This window comes from Calidris pugnax, unplaced genomic scaffold (assembly GCF_001431845.1).
Source record: "Calidris pugnax isolate Ruff unplaced genomic scaffold, ASM143184v1 scaffold188, whole genome shotgun sequence".
NCBI lineage: Eukaryota > Metazoa > Chordata > Aves > Charadriiformes > Scolopacidae > Calidris > Calidris pugnax.
Genome location: NW_015091257.1, coordinates 9761794 through 9788118, shown reverse-complemented (window position 1 = coordinate 9788118; position 26325 = coordinate 9761794). Strand labels below are relative to the sequence as shown.

Genomic DNA, 26325 nt, shown 5'->3' with positions numbered 1-26325 from the left:
GAACTGCTGGGAACGAGTTGCTGGCGGTGGCAGATGCTGAGGGGGTATGTTGAAGCTCAGTACATGCTTCAGCATTTAGAGAAACTATTTGATTTGGCTGTGGGTGCAGGCTGAGCCGGGAGAAAGGAGCAGACCCGTATTCGCATACAGCCATGTGAATAGCCTTTTGAATGCGCGCTGGAGTTTGCTTGAACTGAATCTCAGACTTCTTAAGGAACTCCATTCTTTAGCCTCTTCTTGGGTTCCAAGTCTTTTATTACAGCCATGCAGCTTAAAGCTTGTAATGCTTTAGCAAGCTGTAAGGAATTACAGTATATCCCTGAGATCCCTGGCTTGCAGTGCAGAATCCACCCTCTCTGAAAACTGGGAAAGGCGCTAAAGGGTAGGAAGCTGAGTTTGATCTCTTTTCTAAACAATAAAAATAGCTCTTAATTCTTTAAAATTCTTTCCTATTTGCTGTCGTGCCATGGTTGTTTATCATTATTATTTATATCTTCCCAGGGGGATATGGGAGGACAAAAAGGCTGGCAAAGAGGCGTTGTTTGTTTGGCCCTGAAGTTTGATAAAACTTTTTTATTGCATAAGTGTTGAGATAGCTGGGCGCAAGAACAATTTTTAGATAGTAAAACAAATAAAAGAGAGCCCGGGCTTTTATTCCTGGCTTAGTGGGACAGTAAATGAGGAGATCCACAGGGCTTATAGGATTTTTCATTGTAGTGTGATAAACTGTAATGAAAATATTTATGGTGGGGTATTTCATTGCCCCAGAAAGGAGCTGGTGACATGCTATGTCAGTTGCTCCACATTTTTGGGGCAGAGAGGCCGACGTATTTCTAATGCTTCTGGGGGTGCCGACATCTTCCCATCACGCTGTACCCCGGCTGCCTTGTGCTGCCCCCCCTGCACCTGCGGACCCGGGGCATCGCCCGCCGCCTCCCTCCAGTGCCCCTGCGTCCCGAGCAGGTGCCCATGACTAATAGCATTAACTTGGCTCTTTGGGTCTGCAGGTATTTAATTACTGAACAGCTGCAGCCGGAGCTCTGAGAGACCCCCCACCGGAGTGGTAGGTTGGTTGGACTCGTTCATGGTCCCGGCGAGCTGATGCACTGCTTAGACTCAGGTGAAGAGAGAGCTTGCTCAGATGAGACCCCATCCCCAACCATGTCTGGCATCTGCATCTCTGTTTTCTTATTAGACAGTTTGTTCTGCGCATTCAGTGAGGCTGGTGTTGTCTTCCAAAAACTACTGAGAAATCAGTGTTTTATGGCAAAATGGTTCTCAAAAAAATTATCTTCTTTTTTTCAGTAGTTCAGTAGTTGTCTATATGGAAACATGATCCCCCTGCCTTTTTTTTTGTTTGTTTGTTTGGGATTTTATTTTCGTTGGTTTGTTTTGTGTATTAGGTTTTTTTCTTCCTGAGAGGTAATTGGAGACATAAAAAGAGAAGAAGAAAACAAAAAGAAAAGAGAAACAGTACGCATTTACATGTATACATATACACACACATATATATTTAGAATTGGAGTTAGAAGAAAACAAAAAGAAAAGAGAAACAGTACACATTTACATGTATACATATACACACATATATATATTTTTAGAATTGGAGTTGCCAAATCCAGCCTCTCAGTCATAAGAACAGCCAGCATCCCAGTTTCAAGGTAGCATTCATCACCAAGCAAGCTACAGAAGTATTGGAAGGGGCTTTATCATTGGAACATATGGAGTTTCTTTCTCCTAAGATTATGCCATTATTGCAAAATCTACGTATTCTGCAGGAAGATGTAAACTCTGCTGACAACTTCTGCTCTGTGGACCGCCAAAGTCTGCCTCTGTCTCCTCGTTCAGCTTTTCTTCTCCTTCCCGACCAGCCTCAGCTCCCTTGGAAGCTGATGCCTCAAGCGCTCAGCCTGGTCCCACCTCAGCTCTGGAGGCAGGGATGCAGACAGATATGGCTCTCGCTTCTCATGTTTCTGCTCTTGTGGGAGTCAGGAGAAGCCTGCAGGCAGAAACCTACACAACTCTGTTTATAGTCTCACTGAAAAATACGCGTGCTGTAAATCTGAGGTGCAGAGGAACAGCAAGAGTAGGGGAAGGGAACACTGCTCTGAGCAAGGGAAGGACTGTCCCTTTCAGAGCATCACGTGTGGACAAAGCGCTTCGGCAGGGACAAGTGATGGCCAAGCACTGAGCAGATGTGTCCATGTGATGCTCAAGAGAGTGTATGTGCCAGGGTTCTCCCTTGCGTTGAGTGACATCAAAATTAGTGTGCACTTTGCTCACTAACAGTTGTTAGCTAATCTGGTTTTTGACAAATAACACGCAATTTATGAAGCTTAGATTTTGACCTGTGTGCAAAGTTACACTATTCCACCAGCCTTAGTAGCACCTACTGAAAAAAGTGACCATAAAGAGTTAATGACTTCATTTCTAACTGGATAACCTCAGAAGTATAGTTTAGGCAGAGATTTTAAACCGGGAGTTAAGCAGTTCAAAAGTGCACTATATTGTTTTGGTCTAATTAACACAACATGGTGATAAGACATTAAAGCAGAGTGACAACACTATACATTGATAACAGGGGACATTAATGCCTGCAGACACAGTCTACATTGTAAAAATCTGAAAAAAAAGGCTTATTATGTTAGATAGGTCAATGTGATTTGACCTAGTTTTGCTTTGCTGCTTGGAAATTATGTCAGTATTCATTATGTCATCTCCTTGGATGAGCAATTTAAGATCCTTTTTGCATTGCAGTGTTGTCCTAATATTTTATATATATTTACTTACTCTGTAAAAGAATCCTTCAGGCTAATTCTAGAGATCTGGGAAAAACTGATACAAAACAAAACCTCCTGAAACTGGCTTCACTTTTATATATATCCTCTGTGTAACGAAAAGGAGTGAATTTAGTCACAGTAAAATCGTAGTTACAAATTCTGAAAAGTATCTTGTCCTTTTTGCATGTAAAGCTCATTAAAATCAATGAATAGAGAATGACTGTGCTAACTCATGTAGCCATGTACTCCTTTACTGTGCAGGTTATTCATTGTTATAAAATAGCATTTTTAACTTAACCTGGATGCTTCTGTAAAATTGAGTGGATTAAATGATTCATGCCATATAGTTTCCGTGTGAAATGTACGGTCTCATGAAAAGTCATTGGCATTTCTCTAGAAAAAAAAAAGAGATTATTTTTTTAGTCTTCAACAAAATCACCAGGACTTTCCTTCATGTTTATGTTTAAGCTAGTTTTTTTTATTTTTTTCCTCTCTTACCGTCTGGACTTGTAAGGCAAGCTTTTTTGTTTGCCAGGACTCAAATTGTGGTACATCAGGGAACAACTAGAGGTATAAATGCTACTGTTCTTTGCTCTAATGGAAAAATAATCTGTTGCTGTTATAGCCCATTACAGTATTTTGGTAAGTGCTAGCAAAGGAAAGCTGTGTCTCTTCCTTAGCTTTACATATCCACCCACAGCTATGCCCCTTACTGGTGTATAAACAATGTAGGGTATTGCAAGGTTGCACTTTTTGCTTCTTAGCCTTGCTTGATCCAAAATGGGCACCTCTGAAGCCTGATTTTGCTTGTGCTGAAGTCAGTGGGACCGGGAAGGTGGAATGGAATCCTCGTTCAAAATACTGTCTCACTGCAGTTATTCGAGAAGTATGTCTATGAGTAAATTCACACCCTTGTGACAAATGCTGAACAGATCAGTTGATGCAGTGAGAGAAAAACCATTTTTTTTTTTCCTGGTTGTTTTTACAAGTTTTACTTTCATTCATGTTTTCTTGAATAATGAGTTTGGTTTTGAGTTTCAGCATGAGCCTATTCCCTGCAGTGTTGAAATATTTAAATGAGGTAACAGGTTCCTCACCATTTCTTCACAAACATATATAATCTTCAAAAGGTCCCACTTCAGATTTTTCAGCTGAAGTAAATTTTAAAATTGTAATATCTATATTTCAGAGACAAATGCTCTTACCTCCCTTGTTAACCAGCTTAATTGGAACAAAAGACTGATAAGAATGAGCATTCAGAGGTGTCTCTTCTGTGCTCTAACATTTGCTCTTGATCCCTAATTAAGCCTTATTACTGAAGGTTAAAAAATCCTCCCATAATGTAGCTCTCCTTGAATGTCATGACTGCAAAAAAATCTGTCATGGGAAAAGTCTGCTATTGCTTCCTATGCTCCTCTTCCCTTTAAAGAGAACTAAAGTGAAAACTGCTTATGAAAGATTCGCGATGACTGGAAATAAATATAATGTATCCCCAGAGCAGCAGAAGCCTCATGCTTGAGGGAGAAGATGATTGTGGACTGACGACACTCTTGATACACGTAGCAGGACTGTGCAGGGGTAGAGATTCACAGAAAGTTCCTATTGGACCCTGGATATTATCTGGTCCAACCTTCTCTTCAACACAGGTCACTACAGCAACTTAGTCAAACAATCTTGAGCATTTCCAGCATGTGAGGGTTCACCACTTCCCTGGGCAACCTCTTCCAATCTCCAGCTGCTCTCATGGGGAAGAATTTATTTTATTATATCCAGACAGAATTTCACTTGAAGCAACTTGTGCCCACTGCCTCTTGCCCTGCCAGCAGGCATTCTTGTGAAAAGAATAGCTCCATTTCCTTTATAACTGACTTTTTAGATACTCAAGAAATGTGATTAGATCCCCCTTGAGCCTTTTCTTCTCCAGGCTTAGAAAATCTGGTTGCTCCAACCTTCCTTCATTTGTCAAGTTCTCCAACCCCCTAATAACCCTGGTGGCCTCCAGTGGACCCTTCTTAACTTCTGCTACTGAGGGGGCCAAAAATGGTCACAGTATTCCTGGTGTGGCCTAATAAATGCCAAGCAGATTAAAATAGCCATATTCCTTGATTTACTGACTGTACTGTTGCTGGTGCTGGCCACCTTCCCTGCCAGGGCACACCACTGATTCCCATTTAGCTCACTGCCTGCCAGCACTCCCAGGTGCCTTTCAGCAGAGCTGCTCCTCAGCCCATCGGTCCCCAGTTTGTGCTGCTGCTTGGGATTACTTCTTTCCAGGTGCAGGACATTACATTTGTCTTTGTTAAAGCTTACATTATGGCTGTGTTGAGAAAGTTACTTTACAGCCTCCAAGAGAGGCTTCCTGGCCAACATAACAAAAAAAAAAAAAAAACCAAAACAAAAAACCAAACCCAAACCTTTCCCCCTTCAGCTCGATTTTATTGCATGATTACCCACAAAAGGCTTTAGTTGTTTCTCAAGCATCATCTGTCTTTCTGGAGCAGAAATCCTGGGGTATTAGATCATGGATCTTGTCTAATGTCTCTATTTCCACGATTTTTTCCATTGTCTGTTTCTATGAATTTATACCATAAATATTGTAGAGGAGTTAGCTTTAGGAAGACAGATTGTGTTGTTGTGGTCTAGAAAATCTGGAAACTGTTACCAGAGAAAAGAGGTTTCTGGAGAAATGCACTTTATTTCCCCGTTTGTCTTGAGCTGATGAGGTAGGTATGCCCCAAGAGAGACTAGTAATCAATGGTGCTGATATTTTCCCGAAGGTTCCCTTGAGTTTTTAGACTAATTCCAGTACATTCCCCCTAGTCCAGTGAGTTTTTTACATCTCTGGATCAAGCCCTGCTGCCTCAACCCTGTCCCTGCTCTAGGGTTTCTATTACTGCCTCCTTGCTTCCTTGCCCCCATTTTTTTGCTTCTGTCTTTAGCCTCCTGATCCTTCCCCAGACATCTGGACTACACTAGAGATCACAGAATTGTAGACTCAGAGGGAAGAGGGGGGTCTTGAAGAAAGAGGGGAGTTGCTATCTCAACCCCTCTTCTTTTTGAATGTGCTTTCAACTTCATCAGGGAGGTAGCCTTTGCCAACCTGGAACTCCTGTCCCAGGTCAGCTTGTAGCTGGAAATCTGAGCATGACAAAGAAAACCGGTAGCAATTTTTTTATCTTGTCTTCCATTCCATATATAATTGAACTGGAATTGGAAATGTTCCTTGAAAATCCTAAGCTTGAAAATATTTTTGAGTCTTTCCAAACATCTTTTGGCTGCTGCCTGTGGCATTGGTTGGTGCTACACCAGGGAAAGACTAAATGGGTTTGCCTTTTTGAGGTACTTGAGGTAAAGGAAAGGGAAGAGAAAGAAAGAAAGGGGCAGTTCTGGCTGTTTGTGTGCTATTCCTATATAACAACAGGGAAAGCAGCCCTCTATTTTTCTTGACAGCAGTACATTTTAAAATACCAGGGTGCATTCCTGAGACTGGACTAGGTTACTCAGAAAATAAAGTACAGAAAAGAGGGACAGAGAGAGGCCCAGAGGGAAAACAACTATGTGGGAGAGGAGACCAGGAAGAGCCTGCAGAGAAGGAAAAGATTACCAGGCTGTTTTCTAAAAATTGCATTAGAAAAGCCAAGGAAAGAGCCTTTATACAGAATCTGTGAATCAAGTCTGTTTGAAAGCCTTTCAGAAGGAAATAGGACATTTGGTGCTGCAGAATCAGAAGTTGCCTTGATGAGCACATATGCAAGAAAGAGGAATAGTTAATAAACTTCAAGAGCTTGGAAACAAAGAGAAGGAAGGCAGCAGACAGAAAGGTAAGGAGGGTAAAGAAGACCTCCAAAGGCATATAAAGGGGTTAAACACTCACAGCAGCCGTTGTAGATTCCCATTCTTTCTCTATTCTTTCGGTCTGACCTATCTCTTCTTTAAAGGACAGTCCTTGATGGTACCTGTCCCTCACAGGCTCCTTTCCTTAGCAGTGCAAAGGTATAATGGGATGATCAGTGGAGTTTTGTTTTCTATATTATCTGGACAGCTAGCAAGCCTTTCTTCCTAATGGGTACTAAAAAGACACTGAAACACTGTGAGGTGTTGGGTTTTTAAAAAGCAGCTAGAATATAAGGCTCAGGTTTCTGATCAAACTCCAAGATTTTTGGCTATTTCAATCTTGAGATCATTCTGTAGTGTGTAAATAAACATGTTCTACCAAGTGCTGAAAGCTTGCATGTGGGGGCTGAAGGTATAAATAATCAGTTAAAAAGTTAAATGTACCAATAACTTTATGCGTATTCACTTCTAAAATTTGTAAGCTAGATTTATGGGGCTGACTCGATGTAAAAAATTCTGGGATTTTTTTTTGCCATAAGGTGCTGTTAAAAATGACTTCATCCCAGTCACAAGACCCTTACTCCTGATGATCCTGTAGCTCTTCTACTGTGTGAAGAAAGACTAACCCTGCAGAAGTGACCATGTAACTGTTAGTAGACAGAAAAAACAAACCTGTGTTGCTTTATTTTGCTAATACATGAAAATTCTTATTCCTGAAAACTAGACATTTCCCACATGATTTCACTATTGAAGTTATATGGGAAAAGCTAGTTTTTATGATAAATATTTTTGATGTTTTGATACATCTTCTCAGTAAAAAGTACCGCAAAAGATATGACAGCAGTTAGAAGCCTATATGATATGGACAGATATTGTACAATGCTGTACTTCAGGCCAGGCATGAGTCCAGCCTTTGGAGTTGAAGGGTGGCTGACTTAATTAATTTTCCCAGCTGTGGACTGTTTCATTTGACGGTGCTCTGCAAAGACTTACCCATTAGAGGTTTAAAGAATACGTGTTAATTTGCTCTGCTATGCAGATACACATTAAATGGTATCAGGATGGCACATGCACTGTAGCAAATCAAGCAAGCTTGGGGATTTAGTAATATTTACAATAGATGTTTGTTTACTTACTCTGTTCTCTTCCTTATGTAGGGTGAAAAGGTTACACATGTCTTCAGGTGATAATGGACAAATTATTTAATTAATAGAGGTGGGTTTACTCCAAATCAGAAGGTCAAGAATCTTTGCCTAGTGTGTGGGAAAGAATGATACTCAGAGTGATTAACACCCAGAGGAAATTTCATGGAGTTTATTTTGGCTGGTCTATGGTTGATAACTCCCTTGGCTAATGGCATGCCCGACTCCGTGTCAATCACCATTTGCAGACCTTAACTCTGAATAGCAGTTATTGGTCACATATGTTGGCCTTTCAACTTTCGTTTCAGAAACAGGATGCAAAATGGCACATGGGTAAACTGAAGCAATTTGGGTGTTTTGTTGCTATGTTGTTGTTGTTGTTGAAAGACTCCAATGTTTTTAAAAAGGAAGGCTTTGGTGAAAGTCTGCTTGTACAAAGTACAAGAGTCTACATGCCACACTACTTTGTTTTGCAGGCAAGAGAAGTTTGAAAGAAAGAGAGGTTAGGAGCCAAACAAATGTCCATGGCTGTTGCCACTTGTGCCCTAGACTGACAAGCTGTAGAAGAAGGCTCTAATGATAGTAAAGACTGTGTATGAATAAAATGATGACTTAACATCACACCTTTGTTGATGATAGGTGCTGGTGTCTTGATTTGTCTCCATAGAGTTGGAGAAGATGCTTTTTGTGTCAGTAGTGTCAGTATTAAGAACATAATTTCATTGTGAAATTTTGTGTCAGGCCATATGATATAAAAGAGAGACTATGAAATTTAAAATAGGAAATATGTTAAATTTATTAAAAAGAATAATATTTGTGTTTCATTGTTGATGAGCAAATCTCCAGTAATTAAGTTCTTAATCTGATCAATTCTCCTGACTCCAGTTATAAAAAAATTGGTGGGTTTTATAATCACAGGATTACTATTATATTTTAACTATTCTGGAAGAGGAAAAGTCATGATATGATGGATAAACATCCTTAGCCTAGACTAAAGTGAGGCTTTTGCTAGCCACCTTAAGGTAAATATTGCAGGTACCTTGTTTCTTCACAGGCTTTTATAACAAGTTAACCAACACGTTTATTTCTTTAATTCTTCCTCCCTTGCAACACCTCTGTGCAGACAGACACACACACACCTTTTGAAGCAGTGAAGAAAAAAGGCTTTAAAGGTTGCATGAGGCATCAACAGTGGGCTATGTTCAGATATCATTCAGAAGTTGTCCTGAAGCAGAAATAGATGCAGAATTAAGTAGTGATATGCAGATAAGAACAAGAGCCTGATTCCAATCTCCAGTATAGTTGCTTAAATATAATTCCAGCAATGATGTTCCAGTAGTTCAGAAGGGACTGAAAGAACATCCATTCTCCAAATCCTGATTATATAAGTAATTAAATGAGTCATGGTATCTCATAAAATATTTAAGGGAGATGGTATAAAAGATCAAAAGCCATAAAAGCCTTTAGAATGACTCAGAATGAGGCAGATAAATTGCTGTGCCTGTGCACTAGCAGGAAATTCTTTGGGAGAACTTGCAAATGATACTAGGAAGTGGACTATGCCCATACTAAGAAGGGCTGCTTCACAAAATATACTCTAAATCCCCAAATCTGACCTGGGAAAATTCTGTCCAGACTTTAGATGCATTATCAGTTTCACTTTGAGCATGTAAGATGTGCTGACCATCTTTTCCAAGTATTCAGAACATTTCATTCCAGTGAATGAAATAATTCACAGATGTTCTACTATGCCAAAATTTGGCTGTGGTTTAAAGCATCATGTTAAAGGTTTGGTACATGGTTGGTATTTTTAATATTTTGCAGGTTTATCTTTATCTTTTAAATGCAAATGTGCTGAAACAGAAAGCTGAAGCTTGGTCAGGAAGCTTTGTTACAATTTCAAGTCTCCATGTGTCTATGCTGTAACAGAGGAGTTACTTATTCATCTTGTCTAGGTGGTGACCCCCAGCTCTCCCAAGCTAAAAAAACAGGCATAGGTATGAAGTAGGTCCCCAGTTCTACTTCCATGTCAGCCTCTATACATCCCATATCCAGATCAGGGGGAGGGCGCCAATTAAATCAGTTTATGCTGCTAGTGCAAGAAGGACTCAGGGTACTGATGGATGAAAAGCTGGATATGAACTGGGTATGAGCCAGTAATGTGCACTTGCAGCCCAGAAAGTCCGTTGTATCTTCAGCTGCATCAAAAGAAGCGTGGTCAGCAGGTCGAGGGAGGTGATTCTGTCCCTCTACTCCACTCTCGTGAGACTCCATCTGGAGAACTGCATCCAGCTCTGGAGCCCCCAGCACAAGGAAGTCGTGGACGGGCTGGAGCAGATCTAGAGGAGGGCTAGGAGGGCCTCAAAGGAGGCCCTATCCTATGAAGAAAGGCTGAAAGACTTGGGGTTGTTCAGCCTGGAGAAGAGAAGGCTCTGGGGAGACTTTGGTTTTGGCCTTTCAGTACTTAAAGAGGGTTTATAAGAAAGATGGAGATTTTTACCAGGGCCTGTAGTGCCAGGACAAGGGGTGATGGTTTTAAACTGAAAGAGGGTAAATTTAAGTTGGAATAATTTTTTTTACAGTGAGGGTGGAGAGACACTGGAATAGGTTGCCCAGATAAATTGTGGATGCTCTATCATTAGAAGTGTTCAAGGTCAGGCTGGACAGGGCTTTAAGCAACCTGATATAGTGATGGTTTTAAACTGAAAGAGGGTAAATTTAAGTTGGAATATTTTTTTTTACAGTGAGGGTGGAGAGACACTGGAATAGGTTGCCCAGATAAATTGTGGATGCTCTATCATTAGAAGTGTTCAAGGTCAGGCTGGACAGGGCTTTAAGCAACCTGATATAGTGATGTCCCTGCCCACAGCAGGGGTGTTAGATTAGATGGTCTTTAAGGTTTTTTCCACCCAAACTATTCTATGATCCTATGATTATTTTTTTCTTGATGTTTATTTAGGTCTATTTTTAGGCAGTATTATGAGACGCCCACTTTTAATAAACAATTCTAATCTCAATTAAACCATGCATTATTGCTTTCCAGGAAGTGTACTAGTTTAACTGGAAATACTCTGAACATACTGCACTCTTGCGATGAGAGTCATCTGGCAATATAGGCACTAGCAATAGGACATCTATGTCTTAGCCCATTTGCTCCAGGCTTCTTTTACAGTCCATGGATATAGGTACTTCCAGGACAGGATTCTTTTTTGCACTAAACCCATCTAAAAAGGTAAGTTGCTTCCTTGAAATGCTTATTGAGGGTAAAAGGATCCCAGGATTAGTAGGATGCAGTAATGTGTAGGCTTCTACATTATGGGTACTTCTACTTCATCAGATGAACTGGAATTTAGCATTATTTAGGGTGGATGTTTTTTGTGACATCTGTTATATGCCATTCAAAGATGGCTGCATAAGACATGCAGAAAAATCTTGCTTTATGTTGTCTTTCTGACCTGAAGTTAGGTGAGATGAATGTCAGTCTTTATGGACATGTGACCAACCGAGATTAACAGTGTGGTACTACATTCTCCAAGCAGCCAGGGATGATTTGTTCAGTAGAATTCATGCTGCAGCTTATTTTACATGTTACTGTATGATATTTAGTCACAATGAACTGAGAAAGGGTACAAACTGACAACTAAATTTCGGAAATGTTGACTTCAGAAACATTTCTCCCACCCAGAATGGTAATATGGCTGACAGCTGTATTTCCACCTGCAGGTCTCCTAAAGGGAATCTCAGGCTGTGACACAATGTTACCTACTTCATACCATGCATTTTTATCTTCATAAGTCAGGATTTATGAAGATAAAGACTGGAAGACTCCAGTCATAAGTATCTCCTATCTTTTCAGTGTCTTCCTTTCTCACTCATTGCCTCCGCCTTTCCCCATGTGCTCTATTTCTGAAACTCCATGTTCCCTACTTCCCAAACTTGCTTATGCCTGAATCATAAGTCAGGTCTTCCTGAAGGTGACGAGCTTTTGGCATACTCAGTGTGTATGTCCACATTAGCAAGTCATGCTGGACCCATTAACAGCAGATCTGTAGAGTGAAATAATCGAAGCAAGGAACGCAATACCCAGGGTATGTCATTTTATTCCCATATTGTACTCTTCCTAGTCAGGGCCTGAGGAATGGATATTCATTAGTGACTGAAGGTCATTCTTAAGTGCTCATCTAGAGCTCATCATCAGGGTTATTTCACCTGAGAGGATGAAACTTCACGTGCTCCAGCATCAGTCAGCATTGTGAACCAAAGCTTGATTAATGGAGAGGATTGGGAGGCTGCTTAAAAATGTTCTCATGACCTGAACTAAATATCTAATGGGAAGACATACAGCAAGCACAGGGGCTTCTGCTTTGCAAAGGCACAGATATCCTTGAATTAGCATATGCATTTGCACCGCTCATTTCCCTAATACTGCTTTCCAAACCAGGCTCATCCGGAGTGATGATGTTAACAATGCAGACACAGCTAATGAGCAAGCCACACTCAAAACTGCTCATAAAGCACAATGGTGTGACTATCCCTCAAGTGAGGAGGTTAAGTTATACATGAGGGAACTTAGATATTCTGAGCACAGTAAAAATGGTGAAGGGCAGACTTAGAAGGAGGAAGATGGTTTTGGGTCAGGCTGAGAGAGAGGAGTACTAATGCTAAACAGTGTTATAGTGCTAATCCTTTTAACTTCCTCTCTGGGCTTTGTTGCCAGACCCCCATTGGAGCCTGATTATTCAGACTTCTCACTGTCTTCCCAGGCATCCATTTCGAGCAGAGCTGATTCTTTTCACAGTTAACAGGGAGCCAAACTGCAAAAGGCAGCTAGTGTTTCTTCAAGGTGGCAGACAGCTTTTTACTGTTAAAACATTGTAATTCAACCAAACTTATGGAATATCTGCTGTCCAAGCATATGAATGTGTTTAGGAAGCTATACTGCTCAGATATATGGGAGTATTGTATCTGTGTTGCATTATTTCTTATCTCTGCTAACTATGGAAGGATCTCTTCTATAGAAAAGCTCAGGAGTACATAAAGGCACCGTTGTTTCTTGGAGTTAGTGAAGCTATGAAACGCATGAACTTTACCCCTTGCCTCTACAAAAGGTCTGCCAATTCTATGAATTTTAAATCCATGGGAAATTTTTGTTGCCCTCGACTGTTGAGTTTCAATGACTAAAACTCTTTCTGAAGTTATGCTTGAATGCTATTGTCTTTATAGCCTCCAAAATGACACTTTATGCTTTTCCTGCATTCATAAAGCTGAGAAAAAGACGAACAAGTGTTCCCTGTTCAGACAACTGTCGTATATAATCTGGCCCGTTTGGCCGTTTGAATGCGGTGATTTAATGCCAATAATACCAAGAAATACTAAAACGTATTTAGTGGCTTCATGTTTTAAAATCTGTGAATAAAAAGTCTGATGTTATGATCCATGAAGGAATAGCACATATAAACTAGGGCACAAGAAAACTGAAACTGTTTCCAGTGTAATGAGCCATGCATGGCAAAGACTGTAAGGAATGGCTGGCAGGAAAGAGCTATCTAGAGTGATGTAGTCATTTTATGTTCCATTAAGGTCTTGTTATTTTAGTATTTAAACAAAATTACACTACAGGAAAATATGAAGCCTGTTACACAACTCTGGTAAGGAAGAAAATCAAACTTCAAAGCGTCAGGCAATCATTTAGTAGAACTACATCCACCAAATTCTGATTTTAGCTGAGTATTTTGGAAATGAAAGGGGGAAACTTTGATTCAGGAAGGAAATGGTGGCATATTGAGCACTGGAAATGTCAAGACACATGTGGGCAGATGGAAACAGCACTTTTTGGGCTATGTGACTGCAATTTCATTTTTGCTTACTCAAGATCACGGGCAGAGAGAATAGCCTATATTTTCAGGAGTCAATAGTAACATATTAAGTGGATCTGTTTTTTAAAGAGTGCTGAGCACTTACTCATCCCAAAAAATTGGACACAAGCCAGACATTGAGAAGGCTCTGGGGAGACCTCATAGTGGCATTCCAGTGTCTGAAGGGCACCTGCAATAAAGCTGGAGAGGAACTTTTTACAAGGGCAGGTAGTGATAGGATGAGGGGTAATGGCTTCAAACTGGAAAAGGGTAGATTTAGATTAGATATCAGGAAGAAATTTTTCACTATGAGGGTGGTGAGACACTGGAACAGGCTGCCCAGAGAAGTTGTGGAGGCCCCATCCCTGGAAGTGTTCAAGACCAGGCTGAATGGGGCTTTGAGCAACCCTGTCCATGACAGGGGAGTTGGAATTCAATGATCTTTAAGTTCCCTTTCAACCCAAACCATTCTATGATTCTATGATATAAAAAAATACATATTCTGTTTTTGAAAATGCACGCAGCAGTAAGAAGGGAAAAAAATGAAATCTGCCTTCAGTTTTTGTATCTGTATTATAAACCAATATCATAACCAAAACCATTCCAAGATAGGTCCAGGCCACTGCATCAGAAAACCATAGATTTGAGAGCTCAGATAGGTCTCTGTATCCATATTTTCTCCTATAAGGAAGATTATGACTTGTGTCAGACAATTTATCCACTACTTCCCCATTGGGAATCCAACCTTTCTTATAGCTTAACTGTCAGACATGCTCCTAACTTTAAATACATCAGGTAAAAGCCACCAATAAGCCTTGTGTCTAGATTTCTGTGTAGTGGTGTGTCCAGTGGTGTGTCTGTGTGTTGACAGACCAGAAGTATATTCAAAGAGGCTGGTAAAAGAACAGTGTCATCAAACACCTGATTGGCACAAGTTGCAGGAATTCTCCCCTTTGCATCCTTCTAGGTTTCTTTTGCTGCCGCAGCAATGTCTTTCCTTAGCCAAGGAAACAATTGCTCAGACAACGTTGTAGCCATCGGCTGTGCAGTTGCCCCAAGCAGCCCTATCCTGTTCTAGATTTGAGAGACTTAATGTGAATCTACCTCTGGACATTTAGCTTTCAACCTGTTAAAGGTGTAGGCATGATGACTTCCACCCCCAGTGAGGCTAATGGCCACCCGTGGCCCTTACTGTGTGACTTTCGCAGGTTCCACTTTCACACAGAAAAAAAGAGTTGAGTTCTTGTATCAGTTCAGAAGCCTGAACGAATCAAAGTTCCAGGAGGCATATTGAAAGATTTCTCAACTTGTTGTATGTCAAAAGTAATAAAATAATAGCTTTTAAGTAATTTTTCTAAATCCTATTTCTGATTTGCGTGCATGTGAGGGTAGTAATAACAAGGTTCCTGCTGGCCTACGGTGGTTGCCCTGTTGTGGGCTGTGATGGGAATAAGTGAATATCAGATCCGTTCTCCCTGATGGCACTCTGCTAAACGCTTCACCAACTAGTTGTGCTGGAAAAGTCAGCCTGTTCCAGGTGCTGTGCACCATCACACAATTCCTTTCTGTTCCCCAAGCACCTGAGAAAGGCAAATGGGGAGCTGAAGGGAGGCTTTGTAATAGTGACCATAAAAAGACACCCTTTCCCCCTATACCTAACCTATATCTTTTAAATATATTTTCCAATATAAACATTTGCTTCTGAAATATCTAAGTTGAAAACACAGCTTTGACCCTGATTCTTTAATATATGAAAAAAACAGAATCAAAATATATAGGTGGGACTGCTTTAAAAGATTATATTTTTTAAATGTTTAGTCCTAAGAACAAGCACTGCTCAATGTACTTGAAACCTTTTCCAAACAAGCAATCCATCATGAGAACTGCTATACTTCATCTGGTACAATAGGGTCATATTTATCTCCAGACAAGACAGAACAAATCTTCTTTCTAAGCCCTTGTGGCCCTTTGAGTACCGGTCTGACTCAAAGAAAAGAAAGATATTTATCAGAGAATCTCAAGTGGATGGTGAAGTATTATGCTTTGAATGGTTTATATTCTCCTCTCTCTCTTATATATATTATTTGAAGCTCTGTTTTGCTTTGCTTCTGAGATATGATGGTAGGATATCCATGTTCCCGATGCAACATGAAGGTATGTGACATAAGGTTTCTTGTTTGACTACTTTGGGAGGGAGGTGTTACACAAATGCTGCTGAAAAATTAACATCACTCACTGATTAAGGGCTCAGATTTCATGTCCGATTTTCAGACCATTAGTGGTGGCTTACACACAAATAATTCTGTTCATAATATTGTCAGAAGCTTTTTCCCTGTTACTTGGGTATAAAACCTGAATAATATAATTTACTTTATTGACTTCTAGGAGTGAAAATCATTCTAGGCATTGTGGTCAGTCATTTGAATTTGAAATGTTTCACTGTATAGTTGAATCATTTCAGGGATCTCTCACACAGCAAGTATTTTGGTTTTTTGTTGTTTTTTCCTTGTATGCACATAATATATTGAGTTTTCCACACAAGTGAAAGAGGTAACATCTAAAGAAAGGTTGATAATACCTTGCAGTTGTTTACATAGCTCATAATTATAAACCATCTTGACCTCATCCTGATTGCTTACAAGGGTTGGAGCTCACCTTCCACCTAAAGCTCAGTTTGACTTGATAGTAAAGCATTCAGGAAGGCAAGGACCGTGTCTGTCACAATCACATTGTAGTACTTCGGTTTCAAGGAAATGCTATTTCTTATAACTTCGTAATCCCAAGCGCAAATATAATGCAAAGCCGTATATTTTAATGGTTTTTATTTGAGTAGCAGAACTTCAACTTTTCAAAATAATTTACAATAAAATAAGTGGTAAGGGGAGCAGAGTTTCTCAGCTAAAGGCACTCTATGCCCTGTGTGTGTGATAAAATCCTGGCATGAATGCACAGCAAAACGAAGTATTAACTTTCTTTTCTTCCTAAGAGTTCAAAACGTTTTGCTCCTGTGGGATTTAATGTAAGTGATGCTGGATGTTTAGTCTACAGTCGTCTATTCACCTTTGAAAAGCCTAGGTTGTAATCTGATTTAGGTGACAGTTGTAAGAGCTCAGTGGTCTCAGTTTAGTTCCATGTTTATGAAACCACTGTCACACACTTAACACAGCGCTGAGCATGGCAGTAACAGACCCATTTTGGGGCACACTGGCACAATTGCAGTAAAAGAGGCATGTAGTATAAACTTGGCTTTTAAAAAAAATCCAACACTTTCATTTATTTTAAACAGCACAAACTTTTACTGAAATTTTGCAGTCGAACTGTCCCCACTGGATGGGATGCTTTTATTCTCACATCAGATAGACTATTCTGTGTTATAAATGGCAGAGCTTTTGGTGCTGCTGAAAAAGAAATCCTCAGTAGGAGGAATTGCATTAAGTGGTACAAATGATTTGCACTGGTTTGTTAAAGGTATCAGCATAGCAGAATCTGGCCAGATGACACATTGTTAGGTGCCCATCAAGTCAGAAACTATGCTAGGTTAAGAAGATGCTGATTCTAATCAACATCTTCAATCATCTGTTTACATCTGACCCATTCTGAAGTTGTAATAGACATGATAGGGTAGTGTAAAACTCTGCAGTGATAAATAAATGAATTAAAATAAGTTGATAGTGGAATAAATTAAAATGTGGCCTTAAGTAATAAAGGCAACAGAAAAAAGAGAGTTCCTTTATAAAAAGTATATCTCTTATCCTGCATTATTAAATTCTGAAAAGAAAGCCCTATTGTAGTTTTTGAAAAACAGCATGACAGTTAATTCCATTTCTGTAACCAAGTATGAATGAAAAGCTGTGCATTGCAACCATCAGTAAAGGTTTTTGCAAGATGCAGAATAGGCATAGCAGAAGAAAGAGGTTTAGAGGTTTTGCACTTCAGGGGGCTAATGTGTGTTAAAGCTACTTCTTGAATGGACCGTAGCTTAATCCTTGTGCTGCCACTCAAGATAGTGATTAAAAATCACCCATCCGGGGAATTGCTTCTGCATGTTGATGTGCTGAATTGTGGGGATGGAGTTAAGGGGGTGGAGAAGAGGAGGGTTTATGTATATATGGCTGATGTTTGAGCAGCTGAATTTCAAAAAGAGGGAGGGGAAGAGAGGGAAAAACTTGGCTGGCCCCAGGAGGGAGAAAAGAGAGAGAACAAAGCTTCCTTCAGGAAACTCAGCCAGTCACATAATCATAATTTCCGAGTTCCTCACAAGTGAACTACACCACTATCACTACTCTAAAGAGAAAACAACATTGTGAAATCAAAAGTCAGCACTGGGGAGAGGAAAAAAAACAAACAACTTTTTAATCTGTCTTCTCAGACGCAGAGTGTCTGCCGTTTTTAAAGTTGGTTCTTTGTGTCAAAGGAGCTTAGCATTGGTGACAGAATAACATACTCTTTAATGTGAATATGGAGCAAAAAATACCTTCCCCCATCTCCCCTGCTGGTAATTCTCATATGTAGATAATATCTCTATATTGCTTGCTTGTTTGTTTTGTAGATTTTTTTTTTATTGAATTACTACTAAATGACTTTAAAAAATCAATGTGGAGAAAATATATTTGTTTTCTGGTTAACTGAAACAAATGAAGATTTACTGAGAAGAGCGTTAAATCTTCTTTCAGCACTAAACATTTAAGCAAGTGATGGCTGTGCTGCTGCTTTTGAAATTCACGCATGGCTGCTAAAACATTTCATATCTCAGCCTTTCTCGCACATCTCATCCATGCTAATGGGAGGAAATTGTATTGGTTTCTGATCTTTTCCAGAGAATATCTCATTGAGTGGCTGGTACGCTCAGCTCCTTGAACAGAGAGGGTAATGTATTGCTGATGGTTTTAGTCCGATAGATTTAGTTAAGATTAGCTGAAACACATGGAGTCCCTAAGGACCATACATTTTTAATAGAACAAAGCAACATACCATAAATTATTTTCCTCTGTCCTTTAGATTCATTTCCTTTGAAAGAAGGGAGAAAAATTAATATCTTGTCAAGTGGAAGGCCTAAGTTGGCAACAAAGACCACTGAGCATACGGTATATAGTTAAATTTAGGAATACAGATAAGAAAAATGAGTCCTATTGGTTCTATTGCCCACAGATTCACTTCTTTTTTCTTTCTTCCTTTTTTTTTTTTTTTTGCATTTGGCTTTACTGCCTGAGAAATGAGATGCACAACAGCTGCAGAGTTTTCTACACGTTTAGGACTGCAAAACTCAGTGGTTTACACATGGTCTTTCTCAGAATAACACTTCAGAAACTGGTCTTCCCCTGCTGTAGGAAACCTGTTGTTTCATTCCTAAATTATACACATCTCAAGATGAGTTGGAAGCTCTACCAGGCTTTGCTGCTACCACCTCATCTCTGGAATTTGCTGATATGTTTTGGACAGGAGATCTATCATGTTTCTTGGCAGGGATTTAAACTAGTCCTTGTTTTCTAGAGTTGTCCATAGTTTAGGGAAGGAAAGTACTCCAGAAAATATCATAAAGGTAGCATTTTTATAAGTAAGGTGTGCATACATGGCCCTTTCAGATAGGCAGTGTTGCTGATTGAGTTGAAAGACAAGCAAAAAAAATAGAAATGGCTTCTGTGGGGAGCGTTTCATGGCTTGGTTCTTATGAGTTGGAAATGAGAGCTGCCATTGATTTTAATTAGTATTTTAGATACTGTTTAAACTGGGCTGAAGTAGGTTCTGACTTAATTTCTTGCCATGGCTTGTGTGAGTATTTTTATGTCATTAAGATGGAATATCCCCTCATCACTGCGTCTGGAAGTCTTCCAAGTGTATTTGCAAGGTTAGTAGAAAAGGAAAGTGTGGAGTGGAACAAGCTCTGACTATTTCTGCTTGACTTCAGTAGGTCTGGCCTTTGTGAAAGTCTTGAAGGAACTCTGGGTCATCTATTCCTGATGGCAGTCCAGGAACCTAAGCAAGGTCTGAAGGAAGCGATATAGGATAACAACTATCTGTTCACTGCAATTATGTCATAAAATCATAAAATTGTCTAGGTTGGAAGGGGCCTTTAAGATCATCTAGTCCAACCATCAACCTAACTCTGACAAAAAAACCACAAAGCAACATCACTAAACTGTGTCATTAAGCACTATGTCAACCTGTCTTTTAAATGCCTCCAGGGATGGTGCCTCTACCACTTCCCTAGGCAGCCCATTCCAATGCTTAATAACCCTTTCAGTGTAAAAATTTTTCCTAATATCCAATCTGAACTTTTCCTGGTGCAACTTGAGGCCATTTCCTTTTGTCCTATTGCCTGTGACTTGGGAGAAGAGACCGACCCCCATCTCTCTACAAACTCCTTTCAGGTAGTTGTAGAGACTGATAAGGTCTCCCCTCAGCCTCCTTTTCTCCAGGCTGAACCACCTCAGCTCCCTTAGCCTCTCCTCATAAGACGTACTCTCCAGACCCCTCACCAGCTTCGTTGCCCTTCTCTGGGCCTTTCTAGACAGTACCTAAACAGCTGGCTAAAATTTAGTCTAGCTTTTCAATAGCTAAAATTAAAGTTTTACTCTCAGTCATGTCTAGAGGAACTTATTTATCAGTCCCTTGACAGAGGAAACCTAACTTAAGCAACATGTGTCTCCTGCTCTGCCCCCTTGCCCCATTTGCCCTTTCTCAGACCTGTTTCTCAATGATATAATCAGCTCCATGTTATCCAGTTCATCCTGTTTGTGGCGCTAGAAGTGACTGAAGTTGTATTTTCCTAATTGAAGATGGGAAAAGAAGCTGCAATAAATCTAATCATGGAGTGAACAGATCAAAGCATGGATTTATATTCCAGGTGTGCCTCCATGGCAGATGATGCCACTCATGTGAGTGTGCATGTCTATGATGATGAGGAACTTGGAAGAAATGGAAAACACCACAAAACATAGTGGCGGAGCTCTTAACACATCAGTCTCAAAAGGAATACCAAATATATTTACTCTAACTTCCAGTACCAGAAAAATTATTCTTTCTGCCAGAAAGAATAATTCTATTTCAATTCTCCACTACATCAGCTAGTGCAATACCTCTTTGTCATTTCTTGTAGCTGGAATGAAGATGATGAGTGTCCATGAGTAGGGGATTTTTCAGCTAGGACAAATGTAAGCAGCATACAATACCAGGCTGATGCAGTAGAAAACAAAGGTGCTGAGGAAATGTGACATTTGCATTCTTACATCCACTTGCAAGGGTCAGTAGTTTTAAGACTGATACAGCAACTCTCTTGTGGGGGGGAAGTTAGCTTCCAGCCAGACTGGCTTCCCTGAAAAGAAGTTGCTGTAGGCTAGCTGTTGTTTAATAAATGCCCTGTGGCCATCAATCAAGCTCTTGAGCAGATTATTTTTTTCTCTTACGGGAAAAATGAAATTATTCTCACTTTCTTGCACAGAAATCATCATGATCTTGAATTTACCACAGATTCCGAGAAGTTAGTGCAGAATATTCCAAAGGTGGGTTGTTCAGCCTGTCTTGTCTTTTTTTTTTTCAAGTCATGCTTGGATGTCGAATGTTGCTGAACCTGTTTGGTTGCTTTGTGAAATATGGAGGGACATGAACTACCACCTGGAGCAGCTACCTAGAGCAGCCGCTACTATGTCTGACTAGTTCACAAAGACACATTTATTCTGTTTGGCATTAATTACATGGAGAAGGTGGGAAAGAAAAAGGGAAGAAAAGAGAAGTTATTGCATTCCTGAGCTGATAATATATACAGGACTGACAATTGGAGAGGAAAATTGCAGAGCATAGCAGCTGTCTCTAGTACCAGCTGAAAACTGAGCTAGGTCAAGAAACGTGGCTAAAGAATAACTCAATCTAGTCCATTATTTGCAGCCCAGTAACTTTATTTTTTCAAGGGACTTCTACTTTGTCTATTTGACCTAAAAAGTGAAAAGTAGAATAAATTAGTGGCACCTGTGGCAAATAAATGTCACCTGGAATGGAAAATTGTATTTGAAATTAATTTTAAAATGCCTTGCAGCTTCACCATGCAAGGCACTACTAGGTATCACATCCACTTTTCTTTGGTAAAATTATTGTTCAGCGCATCCAAAGCTTAAAATTAACAATGGATCTTGTTGCCATGGGATGTTATGAAGACCCAAAGTATAAAAGGGCTCTCAGAGGAAAAACTGGTGAGAGATAGGCACACAGATGTCTGTCCGGCTATTGTGGAGAGGTTTGGTCAATAACTGGTTGGTTTCTCAGTTTTCTCGTAACTCACACATCTTCTATTAGACATGACCTGTCCATAGCAATGGGGAAGAGGGGCATTTGTTTAATTCATAGCTGTTTCCTATGAAAAAAATTAGTCTGCATTAAAAATCTGAGGTTCAAAGAGACTATAATAGCTGCAATATGTATTATTCTCAGCTGGTTAACTGGTGTTCTCTGTGGCATGTTAGTATCAGTCTTGTATGATCTGTAGCTTTTGAAAAGTATAATTGAGTGTTTCATGGTTTCTTCATTGACATGAACTTTAAGCTTAACACCCTAGCAGTTAGAGGAGTTTGTCATTCCTTTCAGGCTGGGAAATTTCATTCTCTAGATCTGTAAGTTTCATAACAATTCCTCCCCAAGGATATTGTTAGTGCTTAGATAACCAGCTAATTTTTTTCTTGAGTCACTACTGGAATCTTTGTTCTTAGGCTTACCTGCTAGACTTTTTTTGTTATTTAATCTTTTTTCTTTTCAGTTGCTTAAGAATATACACACCATTTCCTATTGTTTTTGAGCTGGGAGGCATGCTTTTAGTTCTAATTTATTTTGTAATTTAGGCTAGGTTACAGTAGCAGGAGATTCTTTTGAAGAAAAGCAGAAAGTAAACAGTATTGTATTTCTTTCCTTGTCTCTTGGTCAACATTAGTTTTTGGGGAAAATTCCTCTTTGCAGACTACAGTGATAGTGATACTGAGAAATGCAGGGGCTCTGGAGAGCCTGCAACATTAGTGACAGGCCTCTTCTTTCAGGCTGATAGGAGAGAATGCTTACATGAGTCCTTAATCTGAAATTTGGCAATGAATGAGCCCTGTTTTTTCTGTCTAAATGCAGGTGCACCACCCTGGTGAAGACACTGACAAGAGAATAAAAAGTAAAGAGGACAAGAGGAAAGTTGCCAGATAATTAGAGATTCAATAATAAATAGAAAAAAATAGTTGTTCCATTACCCAAGATTGGTGCTCATTTAATTTCTTCCAAATCACAAGTACTTAAAGAGGGAGAGTGATTGATGGGATTAATTAGAGCTATATGTTTAACAAGTGCTCCTAGCTATAATGGCCTCATTAATTAAAACTTGAACTTTGTAAGAAGGCTCTTTGCAATCCATATTGGTTTATGAATTCTCTCTTTTTGTTGTTTTTGAATGGAGGAAAAATCAGATGAAGAGGTCAGCAGTGCATACGACAAATAATATGTAATGCATTACAGTGATTTATATTTCTTGGGAGAATCAGAAAAACACAAATCAACTCATGAATCAAGCATAATCAGCAAGACCAGCCTTTGTAGAGATGTTTTCTTTAGCAGTCTCTGGAGGTCTATATTTAAATTCATCTTATGTGATGTTACGTGAACCAGCCTTTGAACTAACTGTAGGCTAAGTATATCATTTTTGTGTTTTAAGCAATTTGCTTTCCATTCAGAACATTGAATATCCATAATCTTCTTCTTTTACACACTTACATTTGTAAATAGTTGCATCTCTTAACTTGATAAACTCTTAAGAAAATAACGTAAGGGTGTATATCTTTTCATACACATTGAGGGTCTTTATCCTGCAGTCTTTTGCAAATGTAAAATGCACTTAAGTCATTCAACAGGCTATGCTGTTAAGTAAGGATTTGTGTTCCATGATGCTTTGCTTTGTTTTGCATGAGTTAATGTTCTTTATTACAAGGTACAGCTTTCTTTTACTAATATATGTCAAGGTTATTCATTTCAATTTGCTAATGGTCTTCATTCATTTTAAAACATACTGGTACAGTGAATATAGGAATATCCCTTGAAGATAATAGATATACCCTCAGGACTGAAGATCATTTCATTAGCATATACTTGTTTGGCTCTAATCCTCCAAGTATTTGTCTATGTACTTAACTTTATTTAGCATTCCCAGGAAATTCATGTAGCTGATGCTGTGTCTCAGTGTCTGCAGCACAATTGCCTCTACTATTTGCAGTAAGAAGACACCCCCTTTAAAGGAAGCTGTTGAACTGTGGCTTTTGTTGGAAACTGAAGTTGAACTGAAGTTTCAGCCGCGGTTCACTCGTGTACATGCACATTTTATTAATATGCAAATAGTAGATTCCAGTATGCATTTAAAAGTTTGTAATTAAACTATTAGTTTGGTAACAGCACACAGTTTAGAGAAAGCTCTATGCTTTGCAGTTATAGTGTAGTTGCTTGGGAATACATGAATTTCTGTAACAGAAAGCATAGTCTGTAGGAAGTATATATGGCAAAGTGAAAAATGCTGGACTTGTCTCTGAACATACAGTGTCTGAGTCCCTAAAGATAACATATTATGTATTAATATCAAGTTTAATGAAAGTTTTTTGTATCTATCAGTCATGATCGCTTTTCTGCAACTTTTAAGGAATTTTGAGTTAAATGTAATTTTTTTAAGGTGCCTTGACCTAATTCTGTATTATGTGACTCAAAACTTGCATTATTTTCAGCAAGGATGTTAGCTTAAAAGCAAAGAATAAAGACTGCTTGGTGCTTACTAAGACACTTGGACAGGGAAATACTAATTGTTCATTACTGAGCACAGAGCCTCTTTGGGAAACTTATCTTTTGATTTTTAACACTGAAGCATCACTGTTGCCTTTAGCAAAACTGAGAGCTGAGTATGAGGCTAAAATATTATTTTAATTACCAGAAGTGTATATTCTTAATACTGTTCATGAATCTTAATACTGCTCACATAATCATCCTGTGAGACTAAGGGTTATGTTTCAGTGTTTAAGAATATACATTTAAATCGGTTCTTTAATACAGTTCCTTGTGGCCACTGTATAAAAACACAAACAGATTCAGGCAGTGTTTCTCAACTTTGCTAATGTGATATTTGCTTCCCAGATTTCTGAATCAGATGAGCATGTAGAGGTAAAGCATAATCAGACATCCTCTTTGTAAAGCACCTCCACCAAAGAAACTGCTTAAAAATCTTTTTTTTATAAATATTAAGCACTAGGGAATTTAGATATAGCCAGCAGCCTCAAAATCAAGGCTGATCTTTAAACTTCTCAAAGTTTTGGGGCTTTCTAGGTTTGAGATCTCGTCCTCTGCACCATTTAGGATTAATTGATTTTTCAAATACTTTATCAGAGACTTTGACTTCAGAAGACTTCTAAAGAAGCTTCAGGCTTTGTGTTTAGTAAATTTCAGATCAAGTTTGTTTTGCCGTCATACTGCTAAAAAGCAGCTTATAACAAAGCAAAAGAAAACAATTTTCTTATCTTTTCAGTATGAGACCTTTTCTGTGTGATGAGTTTGAACAGGTAAACAATCCTTTAGGCTATGCTGAAGGAGAAGACATAAAAAGGAACAAGTTCCTATGGACTTGTCGGTGGTAGTTTGTGTCTTTTTTCCCCTGTTGCTAAGCATACACTTGCACATTAATACTCTTCAAATCTTATTTTATTATTTTGGTTGAATTGATGTTTTAATACTCCTGGCCTGATCATTCCTTCAGTGTCCTTCAAGAGGCCAGATTAGAATTTAGTGCATTAATCTAACAATTGTGAACTGAGTAATAAATCTTCTCTTCCTCTACCCAAAACCCAAAATGCAGCAGTGAGCAAATGGCTTTATTGATCACAGGAAATTGTTAAAAGCAAGTTCTATGTAGCAATGAAATGGGATTGGAGTAGCTTTTATTTTTCCCTCTGCCTGCCTCATAGAATCATAGAATGGTTTGGGTTGGAAGGGACCTTAAAGATCATCTAGTTTCAACCCCCCTGCCATCTACCCACCAAAATTGCAAGTAGCTGTTGTACATTGTAAGCAAGGGGATTTTTTTTTTCCTGTGGCTTACTTTGAAGTTTAGAAAGATGCTATTTTGTCTGAATAAGGGAAATCTGATACTTGATGGTGCAATTCATGATCTCTTCATCTGATATGAACCAAGTACTACACATTGCTCCTCCAACGAGGCAGAAAGAGTTTCAGAATCACATGCTGGTCTTGAAATTATGGTTTGCCTTTCTTCAGAGAGCATTTATGGTGTGTCATTTATAGTATAGCTTATTGGGCCAAATTCAAATTATATTTAAATACCATTGTGAAATGCAGATGAAGCATTAGAAGGGAAAATGGCATACCTGCATATAGTCACCCATCGTTGTCTTAATGGTTCCATCGGTGAGACCACAGAGGGATTTTATAGCTCAAAGAGCAATTAATATTAAACAACCATTTGAAGGTGAATTGGCACTCAGCATTCATATGAAAAAGTTTAATATTAAGAAGCTGTTCAAATTGTATCACATGAGTTGCTGACATGATATTTCCTAATTTTTCAAAAAAACTGGGCTGACTTTTACTTCCGTTAATGTCCTTGATGTGCAAAGAGAATTACAAGGTGCAGACATTGACTAAAAGGCAGGGGCATCTGTACTTTCTCCACTTCTTTCACTTGCCATGGGCAGAGGAGGTGACTAA

At 39.2% G+C, this 26325-nt stretch overlaps 1 protein-coding gene across 2 annotated transcripts in view; it reads left to right on the top strand.

Annotated features, from left to right (window-relative positions):
• Nucleotides 1–269: 269 nt before the first annotated feature.
• Nucleotides 270–26325, top strand: part of MID1 (midline 1) — a 143656-nt gene continuing 117600 nt past the window's right edge. Inside the window, exon 1 of one of the 2 annotated variants that reach the window (XM_014960454.1) lies at nt 270–382. The gene's annotated coding sequence lies outside the window, so the exon portion shown is untranslated. Of the gene's footprint in view, nt 383–1007; nt 1121–26325 lie in introns of those variants that run through there. The other variant, XM_014960455.1, reaches the window with a different exon arrangement.